This window comes from Pseudophryne corroboree, chromosome 7 (genome assembly GCF_028390025.1).
Source record: "Pseudophryne corroboree isolate aPseCor3 chromosome 7, aPseCor3.hap2, whole genome shotgun sequence".
Taxonomy (NCBI): Eukaryota; Metazoa; Chordata; class Amphibia; order Anura; family Myobatrachidae; genus Pseudophryne; species Pseudophryne corroboree.
This window is the reverse complement of record NC_086450.1, coordinates 397465617-397483386: the sequence shown is the minus strand read 5'-3', so window position 1 is coordinate 397483386 and position 17770 is coordinate 397465617.

The window sequence follows — 17770 nt, the reverse complement described above, 5'->3', positions numbered from 1 at the left end:
ATACTACAAACACCAGTTGAACCTGGGATTTGAACCAGTGACCCTGCAATCACCATCTGCATTGGAGGCAGGATGCTTAACCACTGGGCTATGGAGCCTCCCAAAGATTATGCTAAGCAGAGAGACTTTTCTCAAAGAATATTCTGTGTATGTAGTATTGATGTTGAACTTTATCAAAATCAATTACAATAATAAACACAGTGCAACATCCAGCTATGTATTGAGACTGTTAACACTATCAGGTGGAAAATGACAAATACTACAAACACCAGTTGAACCTGGGATTTGAACCAGTGACCCTGCAATCACCATCTGCATTGTAGGCAGGATGCTTAACCAATGGGCTATGGAGCCTCCCAAAGATTATGCTAAGCAGAGAGACTTTTCTCAAAGAATATTCTGTGTATGTAGTATTGATGTTGAACTTTATCAAAATCAATTACAATAATAAACACAGTGCAACATCCAACTATGTATTGAGACTGTTAACACTACCAGGTGGAAAGTGACAAATACTACAAACACCAGTTGAACCTGGGATTTGAACCGGTGACCCTGCAATCACCATCTGCATTGTAGGCGGGATGCTTAACCACTGGGCTATGGAGCCTCCCAAAGATTATGCTAAGCAGAGAGACTTTTCTCAAAGAATATTCTGTGTATGTAGTATTGATGTTGAACTTTATCAAAATCAATTACAATAATAAACACAGTGCAACATCCAACTATGTATTGAGACTGTTAACACTACCAGGTGGAAAATGACAAATACTACAAACACCAGTTGAACCTGGGATTTGAACCAGGGAACCTGCAATCACCATCTGCATTGTAGGCGGGATGCTTAACCACTGGGATATGGAGCCTCCCAAAGATTATGCTAAGCAGAGAGACTTTTCTCAAAGAATATTCTGTGTATGTAGTATTGATGTTGAACTTTATCAAAATCAATTACAATAATAAACACAGTGCAACATCCAGCTATGTATTGAGACTGTTAACACTATCAGGTGGAAAATGACAAATACTACAAACACCAGTTGAACCTGGGATTTGAACCAGTGACCCTGCAATCACCATCTGCATTGTAGGCAGAATGCTTAACCACTGGGCTATGGAGCCTCCCAAAGATTATGCTAAGCAGAGAGACTTTTCTCAAAGAATATTCTGTGTATGTAGTATTGATGTTGAACTTTATCAAAATCAATTACAATAATAAACACAGTGCAACATCCAACTATGTATTGAGACTGTTAACACTACCAGGTGGAAAATGACAAATACTACAAACACCAGTTGAACCTGGGATTCGAACCAGTGACCCTGCAATCACCATTTGCATTGTAGGCGGGATACTTAACCACTGGGCTATGGAGCCTCCCAAAGATTATGCTAAGCAGAGAGACTTTTCTCAAAGAATATTCTGTGTATGTAGTATTGATGTTGAACTTTATCAAAATCAATTACAATAATAAACACAGTGCAACATCCAACTATGTATTGAGACTATTAACACTACCAGGTGGAAAGTGACAAATACTACAAACACCAGTTGAACCTGGGATTTGAACCGGTGACCCTGCAATCACCATCTGCATTGTAGGCGGGATGCTTAACCACTGGGCTATGGAGCCTCCCAAAGATTATGCTAAGCAGAGAGACTTTTCTCAAAGAATATTCTGTGTATGTAGTATTGATGTTGAACTTTATCAAAATCAATTACAATAATAAACACAGTGCAACATCCAACTATGTATTGAGACTGTTAACACTACCAGGTGGAAAATGACAAATACTACAAACACCAGTTGAACCTGGGATTTGAACCAGGGAACCTGCAATCACCATCTGCATTGTAGGCGGGATGCTTAACCACTGGGATATGGAGCCTCCCAAAGATTATGCTAAGCAGAGAGACTTTTCTCAAAGAATATTCTGTGTATGTAGTATTGATGTTGAACTTTATCAAAATCAATTACAATAATAAACACAGTGCAACATCCAGCTTTGTATTGAGACTGTTAACACTATCAGGTGGAAAATGACAAATACTACAAACACCAGTTGAACCTGGGATTTGAACCAGTGACCCTGCAATCACCATCTGCATTGTAGGCAGGATGCTTAACCACTGGGCTATGGAGCCTCCCAAAGATTATGCTAAGCAGAGAGACTTTTCTCAAAGAATATTCTGTGTATGTAGTATTGATGTTGAACTTTATCAAAATCAATTACAATAATAAACACAGTGCAACATCCAACTATGTATTGAGACTGTTAACACTACCAGGTGGAAAATGACAAATACTACAAACACCAGTTGAACCTGGGATTTGAACCAGGGAACCTGCAATCACCATCTGCATTGTAGGCGGGATGCTTAACCACTGGGATATGGAGCCTCCCAAAGATTATGCTAAGCAGAGAGACTTTTCTCAAAGAATATTCTGTGTATGTAGTATTGATATTGAACTTTATCAAAATCAATTACAATAATAAACACAGTGCAACATCCAGCTATGTATTGAGACTGTTAACACTATCAGGTGGAAAATGACAAATACTACAAACACCAGTTGAACCTGGGATTTGAACCAGTGACCCTGCAATCACCATCTGCATTGTAGGCAGGATGCTTAACCACTGGGCTATGGAGCCTCCCAAAGATTATGCTAAGCAGAGAGACTTTTCTCAAAGAATATTCTGTGTATGTAGTATTGATGTTGAACTTTATCAAAATCAATTACAATAATAAACACAGTGCAACATCCAACTATGTATTGAGACTGTTAACACTACCAGGTGGAAAGTGACAAATACTACAAACACCAGTTGAACCTGGGATTTGAACCGGTGACCCTGCAATCACCATCTGCATTGTAGGCGGGATGCTTAACCACTGGGCTATGGATCCTCCCAAAGATTATGCTAAGCAGAGAGACTTTTCTCAAAGAATATTCTGTGTATGTAGTATTGATGTTGAACTTTATCAAAATCAATTACAATAATAAACACAGTGCAACATCCAACTATGTATTGAGACTGTTAACACTACCAGGTGGAAAGTGACAAATACTACAAACAACAGTTGAACCTGGGATTTGAACCGGTGACCCTGCAATCACCATCTGCATTGTAGGCGGGATGCTTAACCACTGGGCTATGGAGCCTCCCAAAGATTATGCTAAGCAGAGAGACTTTTCTCAAAGAATATTCTGTGTATGTAGTATTGATGTTGAACTTTATCAAAATCAATTACAATAATAAACACAGTGCAACATCCAACTATGTATTGAGACTGTTAACACTACCAGGTGGAAAATGACAAATACTACAAACACCAGTTGAACCTGGGATTTGAACCAGGGAACCTGCAATCACCATCTGCATTGTAGGCGGGATGCTTAACCACTGGGATATGGAGCCTCCCAAAGATTATGCTAAGCAGAGAGACTTTTCTCAAAGAATATTCTGTGTATGTAGTATTGATGTTGAACTTTATCAAAATCAATTACAATAATAAACACAGTGCAACATCCAGCTATGTATTGAGACTGTTAACACTATCAGGTGGAAAATGACAAATACTACAAACACCAGTTGAACCTGGGATTTGAACCAGTGACCCTGCAATCACCATCTGCATTGTAGGTAGGATGCTTAACCACTGGGCTATGGAGCCTCCCAAAGATTATGCTAAGCAGAGAGACTTTTCTCAAAGAATATTCTGTGTATGTAGTATTGATGTTTAACTTAATCAAAATCAATTACAATAATAAACACAGTGCAACATCCAACTATGTATTGAGACTGTTAACACTACCAGGTGGAAAATGACAAATACTACAAACACCAGTTGAACCTGGGATTCGAACCAGTGACCCTGCAATCACCATCTGCATTGTAGGCAGGATACTTAACCACTGGGCTATGGAGCCTCCCAAAGATTATGCTAAGCAGAGAGACTTTTCTCAAAGAATATTCTGTGTATGTAGTATTGATGTTGAACTTTATCAAAATCAATTACAATAATAAACACAGTGCAACATCCAACTATGTATTGAGACTGTTAACACTACCAGGTGGAAAGTGACAAATACTACAAACACCAGTTGAACCTGGGATTCGAACCGGTGACCCTGCAATCACCATCTGCATTGTAGGCGGGATGCTTAACCACTGGGCTATGGAGCCTCCCAAAGATTATGCTAAGCAGAGAGACTTTTCTCAAAGAATATTCTGTGTATGTAGTATTGATGTTGAACTTTATCAAAATCAATTACAATAATAAACACAGTGCAACATCCAACTATGTATTGAGACTGTTAACACTACCAGGTGGAAAATGACAAATACTACAAACACCAGTTGAACCTGGGATTTGAACCAGGGAACCTGCAATCACCATCTGCATTGTAGGCGGGATGCTTAACCACTGGGATATGGAGCCTCCCAAAGATTATGCTAAGCAGAGAGACTTTTCTCAAAGAATATTCTGTGTATGTAGTATTGATGTTGAACTTTATCAAAATCAATTACAATAATAAACACAGTGCAACATCCAGCTATGTATTGAGACTGTTAACACTATCAGGTGGAAAATGACAAATACTACAAACACCAGTTGAACCTGGGATTTGAACCAGTGACCCTGCAATCACCATCTGCATTGTAGGCAGGATGCTTAACCACTGGGCTATGGAGCCTCCCAAAGATTATGCTAAGCAGAGAGACTTTTCTCAAAGAATATTCTGTGTATGTAGTATTGATGTTGAACTTTATCAAAATCAATTACAATAATAAACACAGTGCAACATCCAACTATGTATTGAGACTGTTAACACTACCAGGTGGAAAATGACAAATACTACAAACACCAGTTGAACCTGGGATTTGAACCAGGGAACCTGCAATCACCATCTGCATTGTAGGCGGGATGCTTAACCACTGGGATATGGAGCCTCCCAAAGATTATGCTAAGCAGAGAGACTTTTCTCAAAGAATATTCTGTGTATGTAGTATTGATGTTGAACTTTATCAAAATCAATTACAATAATAAACACAGTGCAACATCCAGCTATGTATTGAGACTGTTAACACTATCAGGTGGAAAATGACAAATACTACAAACACCAGTTGAACCTGGGATTTGAACCAGTGACCCTGCAATCACCATCTGCATTGTAGGCAGGATGCTTAACCACTGGGCTATGGAGCCTCCCAAAGATTATGCTAAGCAGAGAGACTTTTCTCAAAGAATATTCTGTGTATGTAGTATTGATGTTGAACTTTATCAAAATCAATTACAATAATAAACACAGTGCAACATCCAACTATGTATTGAGACTGTTAACACTACCAGGTGGAAAGTGACAAATACTACAAACACCAGTTGAACCTGGGATTTGAACCGGTGACCCTGCAATCACCATCTGCATTGTAGGCGGGATGCTTAACCACTGGGCTATGGATCCTCCCAAAGATTATGCTAAGCAGAGAGACTTTTCTCAAAGAATATTCTGTGTATGTAGTATTGATGTTGAACTTTATCAAAATCAATTACAATAATAAACACAGTGCAACATCCAACTATGTATTGAGACTGTTAACACTACCAGGTGGAAAGTGACAAATACTACAAACAACAGTTGAACCTGGGATTTGAACCGGTGACCCTGCAATCACCATCTGCATTGTAGGCGGGATGCTTAACCACTGGGCTATGGAGCCTCCCAAAGATTATGCTAAGCAGAGAGACTTTTCTCAAAGAATATTCTGTGTATGTAGTATTGATGTTGAACTTTATCAAAATCAATTACAATAATAAACACAGTGCAACATCCAACTATGTATTGAGACTGTTAACACTACCAGGTGGAAAATGACAAATACTACAAACACCAGTTGAACCTGGGATTTGAACCAGGGAACCTGCAATCACCATCTGCATTGTAGGCGGGATGCTTAACCACTGGGATATGGAGCCTCCCAAAGATTATGCTAAGCAGAGAGACTTTTCTCAAAGAATATTCTGTGTATGTAGTATTGATGTTGAACTTTATCAAAATCAATTACAATAATAAACACAGTGCAACATCCAGCTATGTATTGAGACTGTTAACACTATCAGGTGGAAAATGACAAATACTACAAACACCAGTTGAACCTGGGATTTGAACCAGTGACCCTGCAATCACCATCTGCATTGTAGGTAGGATGCTTAACCACTGGGCTATGGAGCCTCCCAAAGATTATGCTAAGCAGAGAGACTTTTCTCAAAGAATATTCTGTGTATGTAGTATTGATGTTTAACTTAATCAAAATCAATTACAATAATAAACACAGTGCAACATCCAACTATGTATTGAGACTGTTAACACTACCAGGTGGAAAATGACAAATACTACAAACACCAGTTGAACCTGGGATTCGAACCAGTGACCCTGCAATCACCATCTGCATTGTAGGCAGGATACTTAACCACTGGGCTATGGAGCCTCCCAAAGATTATGCTAAGCAGAGAGACTTTTCTCAAAGAATATTCTGTGTATGTAGTATTGATGTTGAACTTTATCAAAATCAATTACAATAATAAACACAGTGCAACATCCAACTATGTATTGAGACTGTTAACACTACCAGGTGGAAAGTGACAAATACTACAAACACCAGTTGAACCTGGGATTCGAACCGGTGACCCTGCAATCACCATCTGCATTGTAGGCGGGATGCTTAACCACTGGGATATGGAGCCTCCCAAAGATTATGCTAAGCAGAGAGACTTTTCTCAAAGAATATTCTGTGTATGTAGTATTGATGTTGAACTTTATCAAAATCAATTACAATAATAAACACAGTGCAACATCCAGCTATGTATTGAGACTGTTAACACTATCAGGTGGAAAATGACAAATACTACAAACACCAGTTGAACCTGGGATTTGAACCAGTGACCCTGCAATCACCATCTGCATTGTAGGCAGGATGCTTAACCACTGGGCTATGGAGCCTCCCAAAGATTATGCTAAGCAGAGAGACTTTTCTCAAAGAATATTCTGTGTATGTAGTATTGATGTTGAACTTTATCAAAATCAATTACAATAATAAACACAGTGCAACATCCAACTATGTATTGAGACTGTTAACACTACCAGGTGGAAAATGACAAATACTACAAACACCAGTTGAACCTGGGATTTGAACCAGGGAACCTGCAATCACCATCTGCATTGTAGGCGGGATGCTTAACCACTGGGATATGGAGCCTCCCAAAGATTATGCTAAGCAGAGAGACTTTTCTCAAAGAATATTCTGTGTATGTAGTATTGATGTTGAACTTTATCAAAATCAATTACAATAATAAACACAGTGCAACATCCAGCTATGTATTGAGACTGTTAACACTATCAGGTGGAAAATGACAAATACTACAAACACCAGTTGAACCTGGGATTTGAACCAGTGACCCTGCAATCACCATCTGCATTGTAGGCAGGATGCTTAACCACTGGGCTATGGAGCCTCCCAAAGATTATGCTAAGCAGAGAGACTTTTCTCAAAGAATATTCTGTGTATGTAGTATTGATGTTGAACTTTATCAAAATCAATTACAATAATAAACACAGTGCAACATCCAACTATGTATTGAGACTGTTAACACTACCAGGTGGAAAATGACAAATACTACAAACACCAGTTGAACCTGGGATTTGAACCAGTGACCCTGCAATCACCATTTGCATTGTAGGCGGGATACTTAACCACTGGGCTATGGAGCCTCCCGAAGATTATGCTAAGCAGAGAGACTTTTCTCAAAGAATATTCTGTGTATGTAGTATTGATGTTGAACTTTATCAAAATCAATTACAATAATAAACACAGTGCAACATCCAACTATGTATTGAGACTGTTAACACTACCAGGTGGAAAGTGACAAATACTACAAACACCAGTTGAACCTAGGATTTGAACCGGTGACCCTGCAATCACCATCTGCATTGTAGGCGGGATGCTTAACCACTGGGCTATGGAGCCTCCCAAAGATTATGCTAAGCAGAGAGACTTTTCTCAAAGAATATTCTGTGTATGTAGTATTGATGTTGAACTTTATCAAAATCAATTACAATAATAAACACAGTGCAACATCCAACTATGTATTGAGACTGTTAACACTACCAGGTGGAAAATGACAAATACTACAAACACCAGTTGAACCTGGGATTTGAACCAGGGAACCTGCAATCACCATCTGCATTGTAGGCGGGATGCTTAACCACTGGGATATGGAGCCTCCCGAAGATTATGCTAAGCAGAGAGACTTTTCTCAAAGAATATTCTGTGTATGTAGTATTGATGTTGAACTTTATCAAAATCAATTACAATAATAAACACAGTGCAACATCCAGCTATGTATTGAGACTGTTAACACTATCAGGTGGAAAATGACAAATACTACAAACACCAGTTGAACCTGGGATTTGAACCAGTGACCCTGCAATCACCATCTGCATTGTAGGCAGGATGCTTAACCACTGGGCTATGGAGCCTCCCAAAGATTATGCTAAGCAGAGAGACTTTTCTCAAAGAATATTCTGTGTATGTAGTATTGATGTTGAACTTTATCAAAATCAATTACAATAATAAACACAGTGCAACATCCAACTATGTATTGAGACTGTTAACACTACCAGGTGGAAAGTGACAAATACTACAAACACCAGTTGAACCTGGGATTTGAACCGGTGACCCTGCAATCACCATCTGCATTGTAGGCGGGATGCTTAACCACTGGGCTATGGAGCCTCCCAAAGATTATGCTAAGCAGAGAGACTTTTCTCAAAGAATATTCTGTGTATGTAGTATTGATGTTGAACTTTATCAAAATCAATTACAATAATAAACACAGTGCAACATCCAACTATGTATTGAGACTGTTAACACTACCAGGTGGAAAATGACAAATACTACAAACACCAGTTGAACCTGGGATTTGAACCAGGGAACCTGCAATCACCATCTGCATTGTAGGCGGGATGCTTAACCACTGGGATATGGAGCCTCCCAAAGATTATGCTAAGCAGAGAGACTTTTCTCAAAGAATATTCTGTGTATGTAGTATTGATATTGAACTTTATCAAAATCAATTACAATAATAAACACAGTGCAACATCCAGCTATGTATTGAGACTGTTAACACTATCAGGTGGAAAATGACAAATACTACAAACACCAGTTGAACCTGGGATTTGAACCAGTGACCCTGCAATCACCATCTGCATTGTAGGCAGGATGCTTAACCACTGGGCTATGGAGCCTCCCAAAGATTATGCTAAGCAGAGAGACTTTTCTCAAAGAATATTCTGTGTATGTAGTATTGATGTTGAACTTTATCAAAATCAATTACAATAATAAACACAGTGCAACATCCAACTATGTATTGAGACTGTTAACACTACCAGGTGGAAAATGACAAATACTACAAACACCAGTTGAACCTGGGATTTGAACCAGGGAACCTGCAATCACCATCTGCATTGTAGGCGGGATGCTTAACCACTGGGATATGGAGCCTCCCAAAGATTATGCTAAGCAGAGAGACTTTTCTCAAAGAATATTCTGTGTATGTAGTATTGATGTTGAACTTTATCAAAATCAATTACAATAATAAACACAGTGCAACATCCAGCTATGTATTGAGACTGTTAACACTATCAGGTGGAAAATGACAAATACTACAAACACCAGTTGAACCTGGGATTTGAACCAGTGACCCTGCAATCACCATCTGCATTGTAGGCAGGATGCTTAACCACTGGGCTATGGAGCCTCCCAAAGATTATGCTAAGCAGAGAGACTTTTCTCAAAGAATATTCTGTGTATGTAGTATTGATGTTGAACTTTATCAAAATCAATTACAATAATAAACACAGTGCAACATCCAACTATGTATTGAGACTGTTAACACTACCAGGTGGAAAATGACAAATACTACAAACACCAGTTGAACCTGGGATTTGAACCAGTGACCCTGCAATCACCATTTGCATTGTAGGCGGGATACTTAACCACTGGGCTATGGAGCCTCCCGAAGATTATGCTAAGCAGAGAGACTTTTCTCAAAGAATATTCTGTGTATGTAGTATTGATGTTGAACTTTATCAAAATCAATTACAATAATAAACACAGTGCAACATCCAACTATGTATTGAGACTGTTAACACTACCAGGTGGAAAATGACAAATACTACAAACACCAGTTGAACCTGGGATTTGAACCAGGGAACCTGCAATCACCATCTGCATTGTAGGCGGGATGCTTAACCACTGGGATATGGAGCCTCCCGAAGATTATGCTAAGCAGAGAGACTTTTCTCAAAGAATATTCTGTGTATGTAGTATTGATGTTGAACTTTATCAAAATCAATTACAATAATAAACACAGTGCAACATCCAGCTATGTATTGAGACTGTTAACACTATCAGGTGGAAAATGACAAATACTACAAACACCAGTTGAACCTGGGATTTGAACCAGTGACCCTGCAATCACCATCTGCATTGTAGGCAGGATGCTTAACCACTGGGCTATGGAGCCTCCCAAAGATTATGCTAAGCAGAGAGACTTTTCTCAAAGAATATTCTGTGTATGTAGTATTGATGTTGAACTTTATCAAAATCAATTACAATAATAAACACAGTGCAACATCCAACTATGTATTGAGACTGTTAACACTACCAGGTGGAAAGTGACAAATACTACAAACACCAGTTGAACCTGGGATTTGAACCGGTGACCCTGCAATCACCATCTGCATTGTAGGCGGGATGCTTAACCACTGGGCTATGGAGCCTCCCAAAGATTATGCTAAGCAGAGAGACTTTTCTCAAAGAATATTCTGTGTATGTAGTATTGATGTTGAACTTTATCAAAATCAATTACAATAATAAACACAGTGCAACATCCAACTATGTATTGAGACTGTTAACACTACCAGGTGGAAAATGACAAATACTACAAACACCAGTTGAACCTGGGATTTGAACCAGGGAACCTGCAATCACCATCTGCATTGTAGGCGGGATGCTTAACCACTGGGCTATGGAGCCTCCCAAAGATTATGCTAAGCAGAGAGACTTTTCTCAAAGAATATTCTGTGTATGTAGTATTGATGTTGAACTTTATCAAAATCAATTACAATAATAAACACAGTGCAACATCCAGCTATGTATTGAGACTGTTAACACTATCAGGTGGAAAATGACAAATACTACAAACACCAGTTGAACCTGGGATTTGAACCAGTGACCCTGCAATCACCATCTGCATTGTAGGCAGGATGCTTAACCACTGGGCTATGGAGCCTCCCAAAGATTATGCTAAGCAGAGAGACTTTTCTCAAAGAATATTCTGTGTATGTAGTATTGATGTTGAACTTTATCAAAATCAATTACAATAATAAACACAGTGCAACATCCAACTATGTATTGAGACTGTTAACACTACCAGGTGGAAAGTGACAAATACTACAAACACCAGTTGAACCTGGGATTTGAACCGGTGACCCTGCAATCACCATCTGCATTGTAGGCGGGATGCTTAACCACTGGGCTATGGAGCCTCCCAAAGATTATGCTAAGCAGAGAGACTTTTCTCAAAGAATATTCTGTGTATGTAGTATTGATGTTGAACTTTATCAAAATCAATTACAATAATAAACACAGTGCAACATCCAACTATGTATTGAGACTGTTAACACTACCAGGTGGAAAATGACAAATACTACAAACACCAGTTGAACCTGGGATTTGAACCAGGGAACCTGCAATCACCATCTGCATTGTAGGCGGGATGCTTAACCACTGGGATATGGAGCCTCCCAAAGATTATGCTAAGCAGAGAGACTTTTCTCAAAGAATATTCTGTGTATGTAGTATTGATATTGAACTTTATCAAAATCAATTACAATAATAAACACAGTGCAACATCCAGCTATGTATTGAGACTGTTAACACTATCAGGTGGAAAATGACAAATACTACAAACACCAGTTGAACCTGGGATTTGAACCAGTGACCCTGCAATCACCATCTGCATTGTAGGCAGGATGCTTAACCACTGGGCTATGGAGCCTCCCAAAGATTATGCTAAGCAGAGAGACTTTTCTCAAAGAATATTCTGTGTATGTAGTATTGATGTTGAACTTTATCAAAATCAATTACAATAATAAACAGTGCAACATCCAACTATGTATTGAGACTGTTAACACTACCAGGTGGAAAGTGACAAATACTACAAACACCAGTTGAACCTGGGATTTGAACCGGTGACCCTGCAATCACCATCTGCATTGTAGGCGGGATGCTTAACCACTGGGCTATGGAGCCTCCCAAAGATTATGCTAAGCAGAGAGACTTTTCTCAAAGAATATTCTGTGTATGTAGTATTGATGTTGAACTTTATCAAAATCAATTACAATAATAAACACAGTGCAACATCCAACTATGTATTGAGACTGTTAACACTACCAGGTGGAAAGTGACAAATACTACAAACACCAGTTGAACCTGGGATTTGAACCGGTGACCCTGCAATCACCATCTGCATTGTAGGCGGGATGCTTAACCACTGGGCTATGGAGCCTCCCAAAGATTATGCTAAGCAGAGAGACTTTTCTCAAAGAATATTCTGTGTATGTAGTATTGATGTTGAACTTTATCAAAATCAATTACAATAATAAACACAGTGCAACATCCAACTATGTACTGAGACTGTTAACACTACCAGGTGGAAAATGACAAATACTACAAACACCAGTTGAACCTGGGATTTGAACCAGGGAACCTGCAATCACCATCTGCATTGTAGGCAGGATGCTTAACCACTGGGATATGGAGCCTCCCAAAGATTATGCTAAGCAGAGAGACTTTTCTCAAAGAATATTCTGTGTATGTAGTATTGATGTTGAACTTTATCAAAATCAATTACAATAATAAACACAGTGCAACATCCAGCTATGTATTGAGACTGTTAACACTATCAGGTGGAAAATGACAAATACTACAAACACCAGTTGAACCTGGGATTTGAACCAGTGACCCTGCAATCACCATCTGCATTGTAGGTAGGATGCTTAACCACTGGGCTATGGAGCCTCCCAAAGATTATGCTAAGCAGAGAGACTTTTCTCAAAGAATATTCTGTGTATGTAGTATTGATGTTTAACTTAATCAAAATCAATTACAATAATAAACACAGTGCAACATCCAACTATGTATTGAGACTGTTAACACTACCAGGTGGAAAATGACAAATACTACAAACACCAGTTGAACCTGGGATTCGAACCGGTGACCCTGCAATCACCATCTGCATTGTAGGTGGGATGCTTAACCACTGGGCTATGGAGCCTCCCAAAGATTATGCTAAGCAGAGAGACTTTTCTCAAAGAATATTCTGTGTATGTAGTATTGATGTTGAACTTTATCAAAATCAATTACAATAATAAACACAGTGCAACATCCAACTATGTATTGAGACTGTTAACACTACCAGGTGGAAAGTGACAAATACTACAAACACCAGTTGAACCTGGGATTTGAACCGGTGACCCTGCAATCACCATCTGCATTGTAGGCGGGATGCTTAACCACTGGGCTATGGAGCCTCCCAAAGATTATGCTAAGCAGAGAGACTTTTCTCAAAGAATATTCTGTGTATGTAGTATTGATGTTGAACTTTATCAAAATCAATTACAATAATAAACACAGTGCAACATCCAACTATGTATTGAGACTGTTAACACTACCAGGTGGAAAATGACAAATACTACAAACACCAGTTGAACCTGGGATTTGAACCAGGGAACCTGCAATCACCATCTGCATTGTAGGCGGGATGCTTAACCACTGGGCTATGGAGCCTCCCATCGATTATGCTAAGCAGAGAGACTTTTCTCAAAGAATATTCTGTGTATGTAGTATTGATGTTGAACTTTATCAAAATCAATTACAATAATAAACACAGTGCAACATCCAACTATGTATTGAGACTGTTAACACTACCAGGTGGAAAATGACAAATACTACAAACACCAGTTGAACCTGGGATTTGAACCGGTGACCCTGCAATCACCATCTGCATTGTAGGCGGGATGCTTAACCACTGGGCTATGGAGCCTCCCAAAGATTATGCTAAGCAGAGAGACTTTTCTCAAAGAATATTCTGTGTATGTAGTATTGATGTTGAACTTTATCAAAATCAATTACAATAATAAACACAGTGCAACATCCAACTATGTATTGAGACTGTTAACACTACCAGGTGGAAAATGACAAATACTACAAACACCAGTTGAACCTGGGATTTGAACCAGGGAACCTGCAATCACCATCTGCATTGTAGGCGGGATGCTTAACCACTGGGATATGGAGCCTCCCAAAGATTATGCTAAGCAGAGAGACTTTTCTCAAAGAATATTCTGTGTATGTAGTATTGATATTGAACTTTATCAAAATCAATTACAATAATGAACACAGTGCAACATCCAGCTATGTATTGAGACTGTTAACACTATCAGGTGGAAAATGACAAATACTACAAACACCAGTTGAACCTGGGATTTGAACCAGTGACCCTGCAATCACCATCTGCATTGTAGGCAGGATGCTTAACCACTGGGCTATGGAGCCTCCCAAAGATTATGCTAAGCAGAGAGACTTTTCTCAAAGAATATTCTGTGTATGTAGTATTGATGTTGAACTTTATCAAAATCAATTACAATAATAAACACAGTGCAACATCCAACTATGTATTGAGACTGTTAACACTACCAGGTGGAAAGTGACAAATACTACAAACACCAGTTGAACCTGGGATTTGAACCGGTGACCCTGCAATCACCATCTGCATTGTAGGCGGGATGCTTAACCACTGGGCTATGGAGCCTCCCAAAGATTATGCTAAGCAGAGAGACTTTTCTCAAAGAATATTCTGTGTATGTAGTATTGATGTTGAACTTTATCAAAATCAATTACAATAATAAACACAGTGCAACATCCAACTATGTATTGAGACTGTTAACACTACCAGGTGGAAAGTGACAAATACTACAAACACCAGTTGAACCTGGGATTTGAACCGGTGACCCTGCAATCACCATCTGCATTGTAGGCGGGATGCTTAACCACTGGGCTATGGAGCCTCCCAAAGATTATGCTAAGCAGAGAGACTTTTCTCAAAGAATATTCTGTGTATGTAGTATTGATGTTGAACTTTATCAAAATCAATTACAATAATAAACACAGTGCAACATCAAACTATGTATTGAGACTGTTAACACTACCAGGTGGAAAATGACAAATACTACAAACACCAGTTGAACCTGGGATTTGAACCAGGGAACCTGCAATCACCATCTGCATTGTAGGCAGGATGCTTAACCACTGGGATATGGAGCCTCCCAAAGATTATGCTAAGCAGAGAGACTTTTCTCAAAGAATATTCTGTGTATGTAGTATTGATGTTGAACTTTATCAAAATCAATTACAATAATAAACACAGTGCAACATCCAGCTATGTATTGAGACTGTTAACACTATCAGGTGGAAAATGACAAATACTACAAACACCAGTTGAACCTGGGATTTGAACCAGTGACCCTGCAATCACCATCTGCATTGTAGGTAGGATGCTTAACCACTGGGCTATGGAGCCTCCCAAAGATTATGCTAAGCAGAGAGACTTTTCTCAAAGAATATTCTGTGTATGTAGTATTGATGTTTAACTTAATCAAAATCAATTACAATAATAAACACAGTGCAACATCCAACTATGTATTGAGACTGTTAACACTACCAGGTGGAAAATGACAAATACTACAAACACCAGTTGAACCTGGGATTCGAACCGGTGACCCTGCAATCACCATCTGCATTGTAGGTGGGATGCTTAACCACTGGGCTATGGAGCCTCCCAAAGATTATGCTAAGCAGAGAGACTTTTCTCAAAGAATATTCTGTGTATGTAGTATTGATGTTGAACTTTATCAAAATCAATTACAATAATAAACACAGTGCAACATCCAACTATGTATTGAGACTGTTAATACTACCAGGTGGAAAATGACGAATACTACAAACACCAGTTGAACCTGGGATTCGAACCAGTGACCCTGCAATCACCATCTGCATTGTAGGCGGGATACTTAACCACTGGGCTATGGAGCCTCCCAAAGATTATGCTAAGCAGAGAGACTTTTCTCAAAGAATATTCTGTGTATGTAGTATTGATGTTGAACTTATCAAAATCAATTACAATAATAAACACAGTGCAACATCCAACTATGTATTGAGACTGTTAACACTACCAGGTGGAAAGTGACAAATACTACAAACACCAGTTGAACCTGGGATTTGAACCAGTGACCCTGCAATCACCATCTGCATTGTAGGCGGGATGCTTAACCACTGGGCTATGGAGCCTCCCAAAGATTATGCTAAGCAGAGAGACTTTTCTCAAAGAATATTCTGTGTATGTAGTATTGATGTTGAACTTTATCAAAATCAATTACAATAATAAACACAGTGCAACATCCAACTATGTATTGAGACTGTTAACACTACCAGGTGGAAAATGACAAATACTACAAACACCAGTTGAACCTGGGATTTGAACCAGGGAACCTGCAATCACCATCTGCATTGTAGGCGGGATACTTAACCACTGGGCTATGGAGCCTCCCAAAGATTATGCTAAGCAGAGAGACTTTTCTCAAAGAATATTCTGTGTATGTAGTATTGATGTTGAACTTATCAAAATCAATTACAATAATAAACACAGTGCAACATCCAACTATGTATTGAGACTGTTAACACTACCAGGTGGAAAGTGACAAATACTACAAACACCAGTTGAACCTGGGATTTGAACCAGTGACCCTGCAATCACCATCTGCATTGTAGGCGGGATGCTTAACCACTGGGCTATGGAGCCTCCCAAAGATTATGCTAAGCAGAGAGACTTTTCTCAAAGAATATTCTGTGTATGTAGTATTGATGTTGAACTTTATCAAAATCAATTACAATAATAAACACAGTGCAACATCCAACTATGTATTGAGACTGTTAACACTACCAGGTGGAAAATGACAAATACTACAAACACCAGTTGAACCTGGGATTTGAACCAGGGAACCTGCAATCACCATCTGCATTGTAGGCGGGATGCTTAACCACTGGGATATGGAGCCTCCCAAAGATTATGCTAAGCAGAGAGACTTTTCTCAAAGAATATTCTGTGTATGTAGTATTGATGTTGAACTTTATCAAAATCAATTACAATAATAAACACAGTGCAACATCCAACTATGTATTGAGACTGTTAACACTACCAGGTGGAAAATGACAAATACTACAAACACCAGTTGAACCTGGGATTTGAACCAGGGAACCTGCAATCACCATCTGCATTGTAGGCGGGATGCTTAACCACTGGGCTATGGAGCCTCCCAAAGATTATGCTAAGCAGAGAGACTTTTCTCAAAGAATATTCTGTGTATGTAGTATTGATGTTGAACTTTATCAAAATCAATTACAATAATAAACACAGTGCAACATCCAGCTATGTATTGAGACTGTTAACACTATCAGGTGGAAAATGACAAATACTACAAACACCAGTTGAACCTGGGATTTGAACCAGTGACCCTGCAATCACCATCTGCATTGTAGGCAGGATGCTTAACCACTGGGCTATGGAGCCTCCCAAAGATTA